This window comes from Anas acuta, chromosome 5, assembly GCF_963932015.1.
Source record: "Anas acuta chromosome 5, bAnaAcu1.1, whole genome shotgun sequence".
In the NCBI taxonomy this organism is placed as follows: domain Eukaryota; kingdom Metazoa; phylum Chordata; class Aves; order Anseriformes; family Anatidae; genus Anas; species Anas acuta.
The window spans coordinates 45,337,835-45,358,129 of NC_088983.1; the positions used below are offsets into that span (position 1 = coordinate 45,337,835).

The 20,295-nt window shown below is 35.7% G+C and overlaps 1 protein-coding gene across 10 annotated transcripts in view; it reads left to right on the plus strand.

The window, feature by feature from the left end:
• The window catches only part of NPAS3 (neuronal PAS domain protein 3), a 613,991-nt gene that overhangs the window by 515,394 nt on the left and 78,302 nt on the right, over nt 1-20,295 (plus strand). The gene's annotated exons all lie outside the window — the stretch shown is intronic.

Below are 20,295 nucleotides of genomic sequence, written 5' to 3' on the forward strand. Positions count from 1 at the left end.
TACTGAATGGGTGAGAGCTTTTAAAGGGAGAAATCAATACTACAGCAGGATTTAGACAACTTAGCAAAATATACCAGACAGAACTTTGGTCAAAGAATAACTGCAACAGCAAGTTAACCCATGGAGTTCCTGAAGTACAGTCTACAGCATTTCACTTAAAGTGGGTATGCTACTCTGCCAGGTGTGAGTGTTCTGTAAGTATCCAGTTATGGTTGCAAATCCATTCCCACTCTGGGCCTTGTTCTATCTTTGTTTTCTAAAATTTCTTCAACTGTAATTTTTCACGTATGACCTTACGTTACCCACAAGCGATTAAGGAATCACTCAATTAAGTAAAATTTTTTGAGTGCAATTTTGTTACATTTTTTCTCTGAGTATCTACTTAGTAGAAGAAAGAGGAACATTTCTTATAGTTGAAAGGAGTAAGCTAGCTCATTTCAACTGGAAGATGAGAGGAAACACATTTTTCTTGGGGAAAGTCTTGCTAGTGAATAACTATCTGTACTTGGTTTGGGTGGAAGAGATTAACATCTGAAAGGTCTGTCATTACAAACGTGTTTGCTCATGTCTTAGCAGAACATACTTTTAGTAACTGCATTTCCTTTGCATGGATTGACTACAGACACAGGGACAGCTGCCTGTAGGCTAATGCTGGATTTGTGCGAGGAAGACTAACTTCCTTATAACATATCCTCTAAAGAAATGTCAGAAGACAAAAACAAAGAAAGAAATATCTCAGCCAGAACTGAAGAGTGATTTTGGAGTCTCTGTAATATTCTGTCAGATCTAGATTTCACTTTATAAAATTGCTTATTCTTATTGAAATGACCCAGAAGCGGTAAGAGCCTGTAAAAAGCCTGCCTAGGAAAATGGGGCTGTTACCAGTCTAGCAGTCTACAAGTATAAATGTGGGGGTGAGTCACCCCTTCCCCACCCTGTCCATTTCAGTAAAGCGTGAATTTAAGAAATGCAGTTGGAATTATTCAAATGATAGCATGCACAGCAATTAAATTGTTTCTTTGGGTGGTTTCAAAACCAAGGAAATTAAAAACATAAAATTGCATTAACACCTCAGTGAATTTGCTTGTAGTTCTGCCCTCAAACAGAGCTGGGCTGTGGGAAATTATATTTCTTATAATGTTTTAAAGCCCATCCACCTTTAAGGTATGAGAGTTCCAAATTTACTTACTTAGCATTCTTAGCAGCCCTCAGCAAAATTGTGCAGGAATGGAAATCTTTCTTTTAAGTATTTTCTCATTGTTTATATAAAACTATTCAAGTCATAAAATAAGAGCAGTTCACTATGTGGCTGGAATTAATACACTTGTTGGAAGCTTGTGTTTTTGTGACATCCTTTTCCTGGATTATTTATTTATTTATTTATTTATTTATTTTGAAGCAAGCCACCTTTGTGTGAACCTACATGCCAGGTACCTACAGAGCTTCAGCACCTGTTGATGTATCTAAGCCAGTTTCAAATTTGTTGATTTGAGTATTGCCAGCAGGAGCAGCATAGATCTTGCCTGTATTGCAAAATTCACTTCCAATCTGTGTAAATATTCAGAAGAAGAATCAGCTGGACACAGCTATTATTGCTCAGAGTTGACTGTGACTAAAACACTCTTCTGTGTATTGGAATGGCATAGTCCTCTTAGCTGGGAGAGGGATTATCATGTGCGTGTGCAACAATACCTAAAAGAGTGGGAAAGAGCTCCAAATTCCTGAGACATCCACCTCAATTGTAGTTTTGCTTTTTTCTTTAATCATACATCAAGATATTAATGTTTTATTAGGACTATGATTCTGGAATTCGTTGATGTCACATAAGCGGTTACTGCCCTGCTTGCATACCATGACTTCTGCCATAGATTCATGCCACCAAATGTGAGGGAGGAGCATGGATAGCTTGTTCACTTGTCAGTTGTCACAGTTCACAGCCAGGATATTAATATAAGCTGAAATCAGTGGTGGATTCAGGAGTGGTCAGGCTGAACTGTGAATTGCAGCTCCCAAGAAGCAGACACACCATGCTTGGCAAACTCAGACAGAAAGGTGGGAGACCTAGCAGCCAGATTCTTTTAAAATCATCTCAGCATGAATCATCAAAGATTTTGAGTCAGAGTCCCCCACCTGTAAAAGCAAAAGGGAAGGCAAATCCCATACTATGCCAAAGGGAAATTAAGCTGCAACCGTGCTATGTGTTAGTGTTAGTCCCATCACAAGGATGACTGCCTCCCATGACAACAAGGTTTTTTCAGAAGTACCGTCACAAGAGCTTCACTTCTTGTGAAGTCACAGAGGGTCAGAACAAAACATAACATGTTGTTCCTGTTGCCTTCTTTTCTCCTATTAAGTAAAGTTCTTTCCCAAACTTGGTGTCAGAAGCTGCCATGAGGTCAAAGAGCATTCTGCTGAGATGCTGTTGTGCTTTTGGGAACCCCTAGCTAGTGCCACCAGCTTCTGCTTCCTTCATTTGCATTTGCAGAGTTTACGGTTTCCTTTTGTCTGCAGCTTTTGTTTGTAGGGATGCTGGAAATGCAGGTAGGAGAATCATTTACAGCAAATGCAAACAAGATACTGAAACTATAGTGCCAGAGAGTCTCAGCACTGACTGAACCTGAGGTAAAAGCACATCAGCCCACAGCTGCTACCTATATTTTCTATCCATTCTTGTCCACCAGCGATGACAGGCTAAAATTAGAAATTTAAATCTCTTTATGGATGATTTTCTGGCTCCTAGAACAGTCATCCCTGAACATCCCTGATTCACAGCTCCTGGTATTAGATACAGCCAGGAGGGGAGTCATGTTAAAATAGCACTGTTCCATGAGCTGCTACAAGCTGCCATTTAAATACTCACAAACAGGGAACCTAAAGGTGTCCCAGACTAGCTTCCCATGTCATACTCTGTCCTGGATGCAGCTCAGCCAGAAAGACAGAGCCAGAGTCCAAGGAATCCATGCTGAGGAATTAAGCATGGATATAAATTATGCCAATGTAAACACCCTGAGAATTGCCTGTTAATTTGACCCACATTTATTGCTCAGGCTGATTGAACTATGTCACTGCATGATGCCTAAAACGTATAAGAAATACCTTTAAAAACTTACTGTGAAAGTTAAAACTATGAACTAAACAACTGTGTACTGTCTTGTTTCCAACATCATTCACTTGTAAAGCATTCATTTGGAAACACTGTGATGTGTGTTGTGATACCTATTAAATTCTGTAAACGTGATGACAATAAGGAATGTCAAATGTTTTTGAAGATCCTTTGGTAATGTATTTCAAAAACAGCATGAAAGTGATTTTTTTTTTCCACTTTGACAGGTGAATTATTTACTGCCTAGTGTAGTTTTCTGAATAGCTGAAGTTTTCTATCAATGAGATGAATTTAGAGCCAGGCAAGGGAAGCCATCTCACTAACCCTGCATCCAACCCCATTCCCAAGGCAGTTTGACTGTATCTACAGCACTTTCTGCTGTACTGCAAATGTCAAACAGAAGGTATAATGGATTTAATATTAGTGCTGGCCAAGGTGTTGAGGGAGCTGTTAATAATGTCACTCCAGTTATTGATCTGAAGCCTTTAGAAATCAAAGAAAAGTGAGAGATCCCCAACTGGGGAAAGGCACAACAGTGACTGGTTTTTATTGCCAATATATTTCTACATATATAGTGCTGACTTTCTGGAATTATGTGATCATCATTAATCTTGGGGAGATTTTTGGAATCATTATGTGGTAGGATAATATCAGGGTGACCTGTATGCATGCTAATGTTAAAACTTGCTTTCATTGCAGCCAAGAGACACTTTTAAAAGAAACGGTAGTGATGGCAACAAAATTAATACAAATCTTCGGATGAAAGGAATTTTTATTTATTCCAATAACATTTACTGGTAATGTTGAAATATCTGGATTTGACTCTTCCTAAGAACATCAGCATTTCGTTTGTCTGTTAACCTGGATGTGTGTGTATAAATGCTATTAAAGGCTAGAATTTTCCTAATTACAGTAATCATGGTTCAGCTGCCTCTGTTTACCACAGAGTTAAATTTGGCTCTGAGATTATATTCTTCTAGGTTTCTTTGCCATAGTTGTTTCTGAAGAATTAACTTCCAGTGTCTTGTTCTAACACAGAAATTGGTTCTTAGAATAAGTGCATGTTTTCCTTATTCAGCTGAATTTTTCACTCTTATGGCAGTCTATACAAGAAGAACCTGTGTCATCTTTAGTCAGTAATTAATGAGTGAAATTAAAATGTAGAATATATGTTGAATTTATATTAAACAACAAACATATAAGTCTTTTCCGTGTTTATACAAAGTAAATAGAGATAAAGCCAGCAGATAATTTGCAACTGCTATCTGCTGCATTGAATGTGAAATTTGTCTCTACTACAACCATGCCATAAAATAGGACCAGTATACAGAGACACATGGATGTGCCTAAATACGGGGAAGGTATGTACTTGTGTGTATACACATATATAAGTATATATGAACATTCAAGACATATATGGTAAGTTGTGAAAATAGCTGTTGAAACTGTTTTTTTGTTTGTTTTTTACAGTGTTAGGCATTCCAGATCAGTATAAATAGGAGAAAAAAATCTACCTTTGTTTTCATTTAGTCCCCATTCGCTGTAATGAACTTAAAGAGAATTTAAGTACAAATTCTATTGACTTCCATGACTACAATAAAGCCACAGCTAGATTCTGGCCAGACCAGTATTTAGCATTGTTCTTTAAGTTTTTTTGGGAACAGGAAAGAAGACACTAAAAATATGACCAGAGGATCAGAGGCTGTACTTCTTCGCTCCCTTAGTAAAGAGAAATAGGCTAAGTAGGCTGGAGAATCTCTACTTGCTTCTATTGATTTCCCCAACTGCTTTCTTCAGATCAATTCGATCTGAGCTCTTAAGGTCAAGATTTTTGTTTCAACAATCACGTCTGTAGCAGTACTAATGGAGAGTGTTCCTATGTCACCTAAAGGGTTGTGAGAAGTAAGGCTAGCTTGTCTTCCAGACTATCCCCAGCCTTACTTGGGATTTTTCTCAGCCATACAGCTCAGTCTGGGAGTATCTCAGTATTTTTATTTGCAGCTTCTCACAGAAGATAATTTTAGAAAGTTGCTTGCGATATTAGTTCTACATGGTCTTTTTAATTTTATTTGCCCATTTTAGTAATTTTACTTGTTAGAGCACTTAGAGTGCATTCCATTAATTTTTCCACACAGCCATAATATTAATTTCAAACTTTCCTCATAAGTAATTTGTTCTTTCAGTTTTGTCTGTTTCAGGTGAAAGCCACATTCCCCCATGCCCCCAAAAAAATCATTTTAGGCTGTCACCCTGGTCATGTAAATCACCTTAACTTTTTCACTCCAGCCTGTTGATACAAATTCATATCCCATTTTCTGCTTCCCCCACCCCTCGTTATGTATTTCCAGCCTCTGATTTTTTCCTCCTAAATTTTGCTGTACATCATTGTGTATCTTTCCAAATTAAGTCCCATTCAGCTGTTCACAATATCTATTCTCTAACTACAGGGATTTTTTTTGTTTGTTTGACAAACTTGTTGATGGCCTGTGCAAATGTAATGTAGAACAAAAATAGTGTTTATTAGTGTTTATTGCTCCTTTTAAGTCTTGAGTCATACAACCAGAAATTATTATATTTAAACAAATAGTTCGATGATTTTTTGTGTTCCTCTGTAACACAAAATTACATTGCAGCATTGATTTCTCCAATCTTTATTGATATTAACTTGTCTTTCAAATATTAGACTTCTAATTGCTGCTGCATAGCCTGTTTCTTTTCTGTATTAGAGTAGAACTGTACTGACGCTTGATAATCAGAGATTTCTAGCAGATCAGACCTGGCTGCTTAAAGCTCTTGGCTTGTTGTAAGTCAGTTATGTTTAATTCATCATACTACAGACTAAAACCTTGTTCTTGTCAAAATTACACAATTCTATCTTCTTTATATACACAAAACAGCAGAGATACAAAGGATGATATTACCTGGTATCGATTCAGCTCTGCGGGGGGCAGAGATCAGAAAAGGCAGAACTGGCCAAAAGGAATGTCCGCCTCCAGTGAACAATTTTACTTGTGGTCACACTGGGAAAAGCCTGAAAATATTGCTTCTGTGTGAAAGGTTTGCTGCTTCCAGTTCTCAGGGCTTTTCCCAGGCAGTTTGTCTCAGATACTGCTTGCTTTTCAGCTGTGAATAGCTTGCCTAATTTATCATCACCTTATCATCTCTATTTGTTTACCACCAGGTAAAGTAGATAAAGCATTACTCTGATTTAGTTACACTTTACATCTTTTGCTGGGGTGCTTTGCTCAACTAGCTTGCAGGGTGGCAAGAGGATGTGCTCCTGTGACGGTTCCCCAAGTCTTCCATGCCACTGGTTCCCCATTTCCAGTCTGGTTTTGTGGCCACCCCTCCTGCAGCAGCAGGTCTGCTGGCAGAGCATTGTCTGTTTTATCTATACAGCACAGAGCACGGCAAGGCTGTAGTCCGGGGCTCGGCAGTGCCATCTCCAGCCATGATGATGATGATGTCCATCTAAATCCAGTCAAACAGAGCAGGTGTGTTACAGCCAGGCTATTGCACAGGTCAAAGAGCTGTTTGTGGAGAAGCTTCTGCACAGCCAGCATCTGCACTGCTGCTCCATGCCAGGACCAGGCACCTAATGGGTGATAATGTGGCGGGACTGAAACACAGCCCTAATTCAGTCCAGCATAGGTGATTAGGACTAATTATTTCATTAACTGTAGTTTATCAAAGCGCATTACCCTTAACTGTTTTGTAGAGCATTGAATGAAAAGATGTAGTTGTGCTATCATCAGTAACATAGAGCTTCCTTTTTTCTTTTTTTTTTCTTAAGTGAATTTCATTCTGATGATAGGTGCCAGATGGAGACAGCCCTGGGGAATGAAATTGTTTGTTTATCCACAGAACACGTACAGCATGGGCAGCAGCAGTGCAGTCTTTCCCATGCTGTTTCGTTGCTTTCTCCAGCCTTGCCCTCCAGTAACAATATACAGAGGTGCGAAGGCAGCTCTCAGTTTGTGCCCTGCCCAAATGTCAGGTGCTTTCCTGTCAATATCTGCAGTAGTGTCAGTTAGCATCCGTTTTCTTGAACTCTTTGGTATGGAAAGTGTGCTAGTCTACCGATCCAGTCCAAACAGGCCACCAAATGATAATAAACAGCAATTAACTCCTTACCTGGATCAAATTTTAATCAGTGACCTAGGCACAAAAAATCAAATGCTTTGGTTTCATATTGTTTCACCTAAGGCATCTATTTTCTGATAGCAATGTACAATGGAATAAGGATAGTACCATTAAAAATGAAAAAACAAACAAACAAACAAACAAAAAGCTCTTTAATATTATTCTTTCCAAAGGGGTGAGAAACTTCTTTCTCCCACGCTGCAGACTCACCCAGGAATGAACATCACTGGAGACATTTCAAATAGGAAAAGAAAACCAGAAAAGAAAAAAAAAAAAAAAAAAAAAAAAAGAGGGACAAAAAATAGTAGCTTGAACATTTTCATCAAATTTACTTAAACCATATATCCTAGAAACATGCAGAAACAATAAATTGATAGATTATGTAATTCTGCATTAAAAAATAAGTTAATTTCAGTTTAAGGTTTATGTTTAAAACAGGTTTGCTAAAACCTGTGCTTTTTATTAGTATTTTTTCAGCTTGTTTTGAATGTGTCATAAACAAATGACTTAAGTGTCCCACAAGACAAATGTTCTTTAATCATCTAATGCACTCATTTATCCTCAGCCTTAACCTTAGTCCTAAATTAAGTCTCTTGCAAAAACATAACTTCATCTAAAAACACCCATCAATCCTATGTGATTTTGATAAGCACATTTAAAAAACATAAACAATCAGACAGTTGTCAATCTGGTTGAAGTTCTGTCCCATTTAAAAGTTATTCATTAGGATATGTTCCTAATGCACTTGCCACTAATAAAATCTTAAAGTGGAATGAACAATATTTGCAGGTTCCTGCTAGTTATAGTCTTTTGCCTTTCACTAGGACTCATTAAGTATAAAACCAAAATGCATATAGCATATAGGGAAAATATCAATTCGGCTTAAAATGAGTAAGTTCTACCCTAATGTGAATCATTTTTCTGAAAATATAAACATAACTTATATTTTAATTTGCATCCATTTTCATGGTGCAGCTAGGAAAGCATGTCTCACACCGTTGTGTTGTGTTTATTTGGTCATTACCTTTGTTATCTGCTCAGGAATCTGATGTACATAGAAGTATCACATGGGAAATATAGACATGTAATGCAGATGTGGGTTATATATATTTGAATATATATGTATATTCAAAGCAAGATTTTTTACAGAATCTGTTACTTGAACTGAATAAATAAATAAAGTGACTGTAAGGGAACATGAAAGACACTTAATAGCTGATATTCAGTAGAATTCAGAATTAATTCTTATTCTCTTTGGTTTCAGCAATACTCTGTCGTAGTTGTGGCTAATACAGCACTCTTTCTTGTTTTCCTGCTGGCCTCTTTAGGACCTGGAAAAATACCACAGTTGAGCTCTTTGGGATTCTTTCTCACTGGGGCTTTAAAATTCTAAAGAACAGATAAGAGCAAACAGCAAATAACTGGATTTAGAATAAACTCAGAAATTATCGCTAAGGCCCTTCCTCTGCCACAATTTGTCAAATCTGCTGATAGGAAACAAATTCTATTCATAAAGATTTTATTTTTGGGGGCCCTCTTGTGATTTGGTAGCAATTCAATTATAGTTTTGTGAGATAGTGAGCCCGGAGAGGGAATCCAGACTGACAAGAAATATGACAGGACAGTTACAGAGTGTTTATGCAATTAAACTTTCACTGACAATACCTGCGGAATGATGAATGCGTGGGCGGAGGTATGTGTGCACAAGCAATGCCCCACAAGTATTGCACATTTTTCATTATTATACAACTGTTCAGATCTTTCAAGAATAGCCTGAAGTGAGGTGGAAAAGAGAGTGCTGTTCCACAGCATGTTAACCAAATGCTTTTTTTTTTTTTTCCAAAGGGTCTTGATATGCCAGGTGATAAAAGAACATCTATTTTAGAGAAATGTTGCAAGAAGATTAAGATTTACCCTGAGTTTGACATATATTAATTTTGGATTCTTAAAGAGGTTTTATTCTTTTTCTATCTGCAACTTTATATCATTTCAAAACCGATAGATATTGCATAATTAAACTGCAAGGTTATTCATTTTATGCATACAGGTGCAAAGGGCACTATAAAAGTAGGATTTTACTGATTGTAGATTAGAAAAGAAAGGAGAAACTTAAAAGACTTTTGTAGAAAACCAGAAAAGCTTACTGAGTAGATTAATTTGGTTGATCATAGTCTGTATTTCAGTATGTCTCCCTTCAATGTAACTGTAAAATCAGAGGCTCTGAAACACTGTGTTGAGTTTTCCAGTCTATTATCGTAGTTGTTTTTTACTTTTCATGTCAAGTTTCTCATTTGTAGTGGGGTTTTGATTTTAAAGTGTGCTTTTAAAACATGTTGACCTGGACTACCTCTTTTCCAAGAGGCTTAAGTATAGTGGTGAGTTAATTCCTGCAAACCTTATGTTCAAAAACCACTGCACACTAAACAAAAGAAAGCAAAATAGCTGATGTGAAACTTCCCAGTAGAGCTGAACAGAGCACTAGACATGTACTTTGCATTGCTGCGGACAGACTTTGAAATAATATGGCTGACACTAGAAGGATGAAATAAGGGCCTAAATTGTAAACCATTATAAAATGACCTGTTTATAAAACACTATCCAGAATGTTTCTGAAGACTCTGAATTTTTCCTGACTTCACTGACATAAATGTCTGGTGTTCAGAATTTGATTCCTACTGACTTTTGATTTCTACAAACTTGAACTGAAATCACTAGCAGTTAGAAGAAGCTGTTTCTTATTTATTCATATTTACCAAATATTTTAAAAATTGAATTCAACTTCAAATAGTGACAATCTAAATAAAAATGTTACGTGTTGCAGTGAACTGTTTTGTGATTCCAAATTATGTAGGCTTGATTGCAAAGTGGAAACAATTTTTTTGTTTGATTGGGGTGTGGGTTTGGTTGTGTTTTGTTTTGTTTTGTTTTTGTCTCATGAGTCAAAGCTCCTTCATTCCAGAGAACATTGTTCCTATCTTGCAGAATCCTCAGTGATGTCCAGAGAGGACTCTATTCACCTTCCTGACTTATACACAGACATCTATTTTTTATTTATTTTTTTTTTTAATGACAGTATTTGCACAACTTGCACACAGTAGACATAATATCATAGATTAAGTTACTCAGGATGAAAAGCTGAGTGTGTACTGAAAAAAAAAAAAATAAATCTGATTTTCCAAGAGCTGTCTCTAATACCTACTAAAATTGATAGCAAGAAAAAAATTGTTTTCACATTACTTAGGTGTTAAAATTACATGGTGGTGTTCCTTTATTTTCAAAAACCAAACCTAATCCTGTTAATTCAAAGTGAATAACAAACAGGACTAAGACTTTTTCCCAAGTTGTTACATTTATTCAACCTGCTTGTGTTTTGTTCTTCATCATAATTATTTCCAAGTCAAATCTGCACTGATTTCCTTGCGGACCCACATACCTCTGACTAACTTAAAGAATTGAGCTGGGATAATTCACACTATTCCTTGGGGGTCATGTTCTCTGTTTTTTTTCAAGGACATTTTTATTACAAAGCTGATGAAATTTGCATATTAATTCATTTCTTTCAATTTTTTAAGATTAAATGTTGTCAACATGTATCAGTGCAAGGCTCTGACAGTGCTGATGAAATGGGTCAGTCAAGCTTGAACATTTAGAGTAATGCAGCCATCTGCAACCCCCAAGCCCCTTGTGTAGTTTAGTGCTACCATTGCAACTTGATTAAAAAAAAGTTTTATTCAATGCAGGATATTAAAACATTATCTGTGAAATGATATGTGTTACTCCTGCCATTTGCAGGGAAAGTATATTTGACAACAAAATGGATCTAAGGATCTCCTTGCTGATTTAGAGTTAGTGCATTGTCAATCTTAATTAAACTCCAGTAGGAAAACTGTAGGAAAAAAAAAGAAAAAAGAAAAAAAAAAAAAGAGTTTCTGCTGTGCTAGAGCTTAGAAGTTATTAAACTGGGCTTAATGTCCCCTCCTAGTCTGTATTTTTACTGTTTGAAAAGCAGTGTTATTTACAGGAAGGAATTGCCTAAATCCTCATGTCTCAAGGGCCCTGGAAAGCAGTTGCATTCTTCTGAAAATACCAAGACTTAATAGAATGAGAGAAATTAGAAATGGAAAAGAACCATTAGGTCAACTTATCTATCCCCCTGCCAGAGCAGGAGGGATCCCTGCAGTATTGCTGTCTTACAGTTAATAGTCATGGATTTTGAGTCACTGTTTCTCAACTGCTTGTGACAGTATTTGCTGTGCAAGCTGCTTGGGATTGTTTTATCTTCACTGATGGGACTGATATTCTCGTATTCTAATATTCTTATGTTTTTATATGCTGTGATTCTAGATGCAATGTATGTAGACACGCACTAATATCTTTGCATCTCTTAAAACACATTGTATGTTTCTGTCATTTAAGATTTTATTAACCTGCATTTACTCAATGTCTCCTTTGACAAGTAGTGCCTTTGATGTCAATGAAAACAATCCATGATAGCCTCAATAATTAACTGGTATAAATCATCACAACCACCTTGATATTAAAGGTATAGAATCAGCCGTGGGTTTGGCCCAGGACCTTTTGAAATCACTAGGTCTAATTATGAAGTTAGGGCAGTTAAATCCACCCATAATACCAAGAACAATGTGTTAACTCAAATGACAAGTTTCAGATGCGAACTTATTTCTCAGCAATTACTGCTACAGCTTAATCAGTTGATTTATTTTAATAGAAACTGCTTCTGGTCATAGATGTCCTCATAATTGCTACTTCTGATAGCCCCAGCAAAGTACATCAGCCTTAATTGGACAAAAAAAACTGATATCTTGGCCTGCAGATGTAAAGACTGACTCCTACCTTGAGTATGAATACAAAGCATGAATTCAAATAATAATCAGAAAACAACCCAATGGCAGCCTGTATCTGTGCAAGAGAAGATGACGCAAATAGTAGTTTATCTGTATGACAGAGTTGCTGTCCAGATACTACACTGTTTTTATTTTTAGATAGTCATCTTTTCAGATTTTATGCTGTAATAGCACAGTGCATATTCAAATTCAATCTTATATTAATATGTGTCATACAGGAAGCTTCTGTTAACTATATTAAAGATTGTGAACAACAATCGCATATTTTCCAGGCTGCATTTTTTATCCTGTGGCAGGCAAAAAGAGATTTAGAAAATATGATTAGGTAGACACTGGTTACCTTTTTAAATAGAAAGTTGAATCTCAGCTAGTAGTATACAGATTTTAAAACCAAACTCAAACACTTGTATTGGGTTGAAAAATCAAAATCAGATTCTACACTGTAGCAGAGTCTGAAAATGTCAGATATGAAATATTTAAACTGTAGAGCACAGTCTTCAACTTTAGGTTATAAAACTTTAATTTTGTGTGTTGCTATTTCTTCAATTGTTCAATATTTTTAATTCTACAAATCCATGTTTATTAACTTTCAAGGTTTAAACAGTGTTACCAAGTCTATTGAAAGTAAATGATACTGACTCATGAGAAATGCAGTTACTATGTGTTGTTTTTATACCTACATTCAAGATAAAGGCAAAAGAATGAACAAATAAAAAGAATTGATTAACACAGCTCTCTCTTTTAATACTTGTAATATCACCTACAGTGCTTTGCTATTTATTCTTCCATACACTATAAGAAACAGATCGAGTTGATCTGGCATTTCTTTTGAACAATGATAATTTAGGATACTGTACTGGGTCTGAGTACAGATACATAGGGGGGAATTTTAGTATTTTTGGTTCTCTGTATTTGTGTTTTTACAATTATCAACTGTAATGCCTAAATGAAATCTTCCACTCTGTGAAGTTCCCATATGTTTCGCAAAAGCAGTTTTTGTTCCAAAATCCTGATCTTATTGAAGCTGATAACCCAAATCATGCTCCTATCATATACAATGTAAATTTTCAACTTCTGTAATGAATTTGTTGCAATCTTGTGCATAATGTTATACAATTACAATGGGGGTGAGCACCTTCTTTAACATCATGACATCATGAAGAAAAGATCTGTGTTGATCTTTTCTTCTTTTCAGGATTTCCTTATACAGTGAGAACACATTTTTAAATAATTCCAGTGTTTCCTATGTGAAATACAGCTATAAGAAATTCATTAGATTAATTCATTGTAACAAAGTAATCTGCCACCTTAAATATTGTAGATAATTTAGCAAAGTTTTTGTTGTTGATTGTTGTCTTTGGATTCTTAAACAATGAATGCTGTTGCTTTTGGTAAATAACAACAGCTTTGTTTTGGCAGTAGCTGCTGCAGACTCCTAAATCCAAGTTATTTTATCTAACAGTGTTTTGATTAAATTTATTCCTCTCCGTCTAACTTATTTTTTTTTATTTAACGCAGTTTGCAAGCTATGAAGGAAAGTAAATTTACTGTAAACCTAGACTCTTTTTTGGTAGAAAAGAAATTCAGTGTATGTTTGCTTCATGACTTGTATTTATATATATATATATACACACCCTACTTTTGTGCTGTGAGATTTCTTTTTTCAGAAACAGACTCAAAAGTTACATTTGCATCTAAAATCTTCAGGCAGGTTAGTATTGCCACATAAGGAAAATATATATTTTTTTAAATTCTGAAAGTTTGAAGGGGCAGTTTCTCCAGCCCATAACTGCATGCAAATGTTCTTCTCTCATCTTAAATAATAATTCTTATAATGCACAGTATTATATCTTTGTGTTTGACTGGTTAACAGTGATCACACATCCCAAACAGGATTTTGCATACATTGTTATGCGTGCTCCAAGCTGCATAATTTCAAATATACAGTGTGTATATTTTACATTTTATGGGACCAAGCATTGTTGAAAGAAGATTCCACCAGTTGGAAATGGTGGATAATGTTAGATGTTTACGATCATGACCCCTGTATGGGATAATGTGATGTCAGATTGGAGAGTTTCAAATTATTTCTTTTTCATATATTCTTCTACACATGTATATGTGTATAAATCCCAAACCTTAAGTATGCACAAATGCAAGTGGTTCATATTTAAACATGGTGGCCAGAGGAGGATTGAAGGAGATAAAAGAATCAACCAATAAAATTAAAGAATTATGGTGAATGATTTTGGCTACACAGAAATTTGACACCCTGACAATAATTAAAGGAATATTTCTTGATACTTGAGATCATTGCTTCTTGGCACACAGGACTGACAGGTCTGTTTCTGCTTTACTCTTTAACAGGGTTGATTCAAAAATAGTTATAGTTAAGCCAGTAATTAAGTTCAATATCTTGGTGCAGGTAGAAGTACTCACAAGACAAACTACCACTGGTAATACCAACTGAGCTGGGATACTTTGAATAAAAGAAAGCTCAATATAGGAGGACTAAGGGCAAGACTGAAAGGTAATTTGGATTGCAAGAAAAAACAAATAACAAAAGCATCTACTTACTGGTGGCTACAAATGAACAATTCAGTTTATTGAATTACCATGGAGTTCTGTTTTTATTTCCATTTGTCTAAACCACAAATGACACTATTAAAAATTGCCAACTGAGATCAAAACAACTGTAATCAAAACCTGAGATTTCAAAAAGGTAGATCCTCAAACAAAACTAAGACATTCAGAAGCAGGAGATCAACAGGACTAGACAGTATAGAACAAAGAAAAAAAGGGGGGATAGGGAGGGAAGGGGGTGTGAAATGGCCAAGTTGCTAAAAAAAACATACAAAATCCCAGTAAAATGGCATCAGAAGGCTCCAGGGTAACAATGATTACCTAGGAAATATCACTGCAGTACTAAAATTACCTTTTAAAATGACATGGTTTTATATGTGCTATTTCTATTAACACACACATGGTGACATACCACAGCAGGTATGAACTGTCTTTAGATTTGAATCACAGAAGTGACTAGAGGTATAGCAATATTTTTCTCTGATGAAAGATGTAAAAGACTGGAATCATTTTACTCACGGTACCCTAGGTACCCTTTCACAAGGAGACCAAAGTATTCAGTGAACATTGGCAAAACAAACAGAAGGAAGCACATTTGTGAAGCTCTGAGGACGTGTGGAACTCTGCTGCTAGTGGTGCACAACATGGTTTCTGGCACCTTTTCTAGAGTCATTTGCTGTTATTTATAATCAAAGAGAGACTGTTGAACAAGACAGTCCCCTCATACCCTTTAATAACAAGGACTCTACGCTTCCTTATTTTTCATTTAATATTATGTTTGTTTATACCAACACAAGATAAATCTCATTCTGTTTAATGCTGTGCTTTAATAATACTGCATAATTCTGTATGGCATAGTTCAGGAGTTTCTGGAAACTGGTCATTTCACATATTATGTTTATGGATGCTCTGAGGAACCTCCTCCTGCTTTCTTCAGGCAAAAGGTAGTAGATGTTTTGGAAAATGGTGGTTAGTAAGTGAACACCAGACTCAGAATATGTTATACACTGAAAATGACTGGAGGACAGAACAGAACCCAGGGAGGATAACAGACTTTTATCACTTTTCTCCCATTTCTCATCAATGATTGTCAGCAGCCCATCTACTCTGAGATATTAGGCACCATAGACTCTCAAACCACTGTTTCTGTTCAGTCTCTCTGACCAGGACTGGTTATGAATAGCAGAAGAAATGCCTTGTACACACCTGTATCTTGTCCTGTGGTATAACTGCAAAGATTCTGGGCTATGGATCAGTGTATTAAAGAGGCAGCATTCCTGTGTGTTTATCTTAAGATGTGCATTATTGGTGCATAAACAAGCAAACACAATGAAGTTGTTATACTTACCTCCAAGTTCCTTGTTTGGGATTTTCCAGGTGGCTTTGCAGTTTACAAAATCAGCAGTACAAGGCTAAATTGCAGCTGCATGTCAGAGATGAGTCTCGATGTAAAAACTAGGAAAATCAAGTGTTGTTTGAGGAACACAGGCTGGGAAAGTGGGCAGCAGGGAGAGGGATTGAACCTGGAAAGAGCACAGCTAATGACCTTTTCTAAGGATGCCACTCATATGCAGCAGATAATGGGGAGATGGGTGGAGGGAGGAATTTTGAATAGCTTGAAGTCATTACGCCAGAAAGACTATCTGATTCTTTCTCTATCATAAGATAAAATACCTTATTCAGGTAAAGAAGGGCTTTACTTACTGTAAATCTCATAGTAAAATTCATGCCACCCCAAATATAAACTTTGTACTAACTTGTTCACTCTGGGGGAAGGTTCACAGTTTGTTTTTTTCTGTTGTTTTTGTTATTGTTGGTGGTAGTGGATTTTTTTTTTATTTTTTTTTTTTTTTTTGGAGCAATAATAGTCTTTGTAAGATGGCTGCAGTGTCAGCATTTATCTTGAAACTCTTGGATATTAGTTTTGACTGCAGTCACCTTTCTGACAAGTGTTATTGCGACTGTGTTTTATATCCCTGTTCAGGATGATTTCTAATGATAATGCTCTGTCTACCTCACTGCTTCACACTAAATTATAGATGCCACTATGACAGGACAAACTATATCCAAGTGCTAAACTCTACTCCCTTTGTGTGATGTCAGTGCCTTCACTACTTTGTGCCTAGAATTAAAAGCAGGATAGGAAGATATGCAAAACATTTCTGCTTAAAAATAATGTTCTGTCAGTTATTAAACAAGTGATATTTCATTTAATCAGCTCAAGGGGATTATTTTAAATGAAAAGGCAGAGTATTATTTTATTAACACATTCCTGCCCTAGAGTCCTACTGTAATAATTCTTTACTTGACTAAATTAAAAAGTTAGAATTCAGTCCATCCACAACATAGACTTATGGATGGTTAAATTTCATTAGTTTTTCTATTTTGAGTTGTGCATGGAATAAGGGGAAAGAAGGCATCATCTCTTCAGAAAATATGTCCTGAAGTAAACATTACATTATGAATATAAACAAAACAGACTTTTATTGGAGAACATTACTTTATCCAGTTTCTACTTGTAAATCTGATACCTTCAGCATTAAAACCATGCAATTTGTACTACCTCTATGCATATGTGTTTGCTAAAACAAAGGCTTTTATCAAGTAGTGATTTTTTTTTCAGCCTAAAAAATGTGGACTAGGGCAGACTACTACTCTTATCAGCCTGAGAGTAACTATACATTGTGTTGAGTATAAAACAAATAATGCTCTATAAACTATTTTATCCAATGATTTTTAATTAATTAGGCATCGGAACACTACCAAAACCCATCAGGAGAATAAGCAAAAGCAATTTGAACACATGTATACTTGTACTAATGTTTGGACATTCATACATATGAAACACTTTTTTATTCAAGGAAAGGTTGGACTTTGTGCTTACAGACATGTTTTAGTGGGTGAAGGGGATGGTTGGACCAGACAATCTTGGAGGTCTTTTCCAATCTTAATGATTCTATGATTCTGTGGTTCTATGATTTATTTGTCGAAGCGGATAAATAACAAAGGTGTCACTCATGACTCCATGATTAAGACTGCACTGAGACTGGGAAGTTTACTTGTATCTTGTTTTAAGTGGGATAAATAAATATTTCCATGTATATGATACTATATATATGATATGATATCCTCCCACCGTCTTATGCAGTTTCAAGATAATATGGTCAGTAACAGTCCTTTTAATTTTGGAGCATCATGTAGAAATTAAAGTGAAAACAATCTTTTAATAATCTTTTAGGCTAAAAGTTTAGATTATTCTGAAAACAGATCTGCGTAAGGATAATACTCTATATTTCCATTTTTTAAGATGAGGGCATAAATGTGTACACTTCCATCTTGTATGTATCAAATTCAAGACGGCTGACTAAATTCTGATCTTGTTTTATGGATATAAATCTTAAGTAAGTGTACTGAAATCTTTGGTAATGTTCTGCATTTGCTCCCATGAAAACTGAGCATAGAATTTAATCCCATTGCTATAAAAAGAAACTGGATATTACTCCTGGGAAGGTTAAAAGCATTCTATCTGATATCACTTCACATTGAAAACTGTATAATAAATAAGAAAACAACTGATAGTTCAGACAACTGAAAGCAAAGAGTAGGTAGCTAAATATTGTAAATAGATGGATACTGGGTTAGTTTTTGTAAATTCCATCTCAGAGGATTACTTCATCTATCTTTTGAGAGAGACTTTCTCATTACAAGAGGTATTTCACTAAAAAATTAATTGTTTATTAAGAATTAATTAAAAAGGTTAGCATGGGACTCTGTGATCAGGGAATATCAGTCTCAGTACTTTGAACTTGCAGGTGCTGCAGTGGTTCTAGTTAAGACGTTACATCAGAGCTTTACTTCATTGCAAAGGGTTGTGTCAAGAAAATCTTTAATATAAAAATAAAAAGCAGTTCATGCATAAGGCATGATGCCCTGAAGCATATTAGATCTGTTTATCTCTCTGTTTAAAACGAACGGTACCTGGTATAGTTTACATAACAAGGCAAGGATCAGTTTGATAAAGCATTTATATCACCTGGGGAACATGCTGGCTCATTTCCTCAACACCTTTCCACATGACTTGTTCACCAGCAAGTAAAATAGCAAACAAAGTTTTAATAGGTCAAGAGCAGAGTACCTGCTTCTGTTAAGAGTAAAGACGTTTCAGTTTGCCTTCTCTCAAATGCCTCATATTTCATTTCTGGGTCCCTGTAGCTGATCACTGAATTATAATTATTGATTACATCTTTTGTAGACAAATAATTGTGTTCGATCATTTGCAGCCTTAAATATACTTTTTAAGAAGTCAAGTTAAAGCACAGTGCTTATTTGGTATACAGAAAATTTATAAATTATCCAGGGGGACCAAATAAGGGGCTAAGATGGACTCTGCCCCACAAATGCAGTGGCAAAGCTTTAGTGACCTCATCAGAAACAGGATTTCACCTTAGTACATTAACATTTTTGGCAAATACTACAGTATAAATCTGTGAGTTAACATTTGAAAACACTTTTTTAAACAAATGAATTTCAATTTAGTTTGCAATTAAAATCTGTTGTTAGACTAACAGATTTTTTTTGTCACTCTTCCATTTTGTTTAATGTAATCCAGGATATGAGTCACATTTGCTTGTTGTTTCTATATGTGAAGCAAATACTGTAGCTGCTGTTTCTGTCATAGCACATCTGCTCTGCTGAAAACTGCAAAATGATAGATAAACACATGGACAGGAAAAGAAATAGATGAATAACATTTTGTAATTCTTTTTTCAGTGAACAGTAATCATCACCAAATGTCTTTGCAGTTCAAAGGCTATTTTTGTTAAGCGGACATACGTGCAGCTTCCATGCAAGCTATTGTAACTTTTTGGTATTTTTATTTTAAATGCTGAAAAAATATGTTTTCTTCCAACTGGCACTTTCAGGACTGCATAGTAAAAGCACTATTGTGTTCATCATCTGTCCCATAGCAAAGGAAAAAAATGTTCAGTGAAGAGAAGAATTATTATACTTTGCCTTTTCTGAAAGTTCAACAGTGGAATACATCTTCCTTAGAGCCTAATTAATAACAATTTTTGATGCTTTTATGCACAGATACAATTCAGAGTATCTGTTCACTATATGTAATATAACAAAAATAAGCTGATACCACTTACAGGATATGTATCTAGCATCCCAGTGGACATAAATCAGTAATTGAGCCATAGATAAATAGATTAGATGTAGCAATAGGAAAGGAAAAGAAGCTGAGAAGAAAATCCACAAAAATAATTTTGCAAAGCTTGTCTTATGCTTTCATCAGAAACTAAGGAAAATAATCTGACAAGGGCAGGAATCAAGTCATCTGACAAATTCTTGTACTTTGCTTTTATCAGACAATATAATACTGCAAATGATGCTAAAAATAATAATGTACTGCCTAAGGACAGGGTAGTAATACTATGCTTTTTATTCAGAAGTATCCAACCCCAACAGCCTTTATGGTAGCTTCTTCATACGCTTCTTTTAATCCCACAGGCCTGTGCACTGTTTACCCCTTCCTTCCTGCAAATTATACCTCCCTACCAGACACAGGGAACCTAAGAGAGATGCTTAAATGGCAAC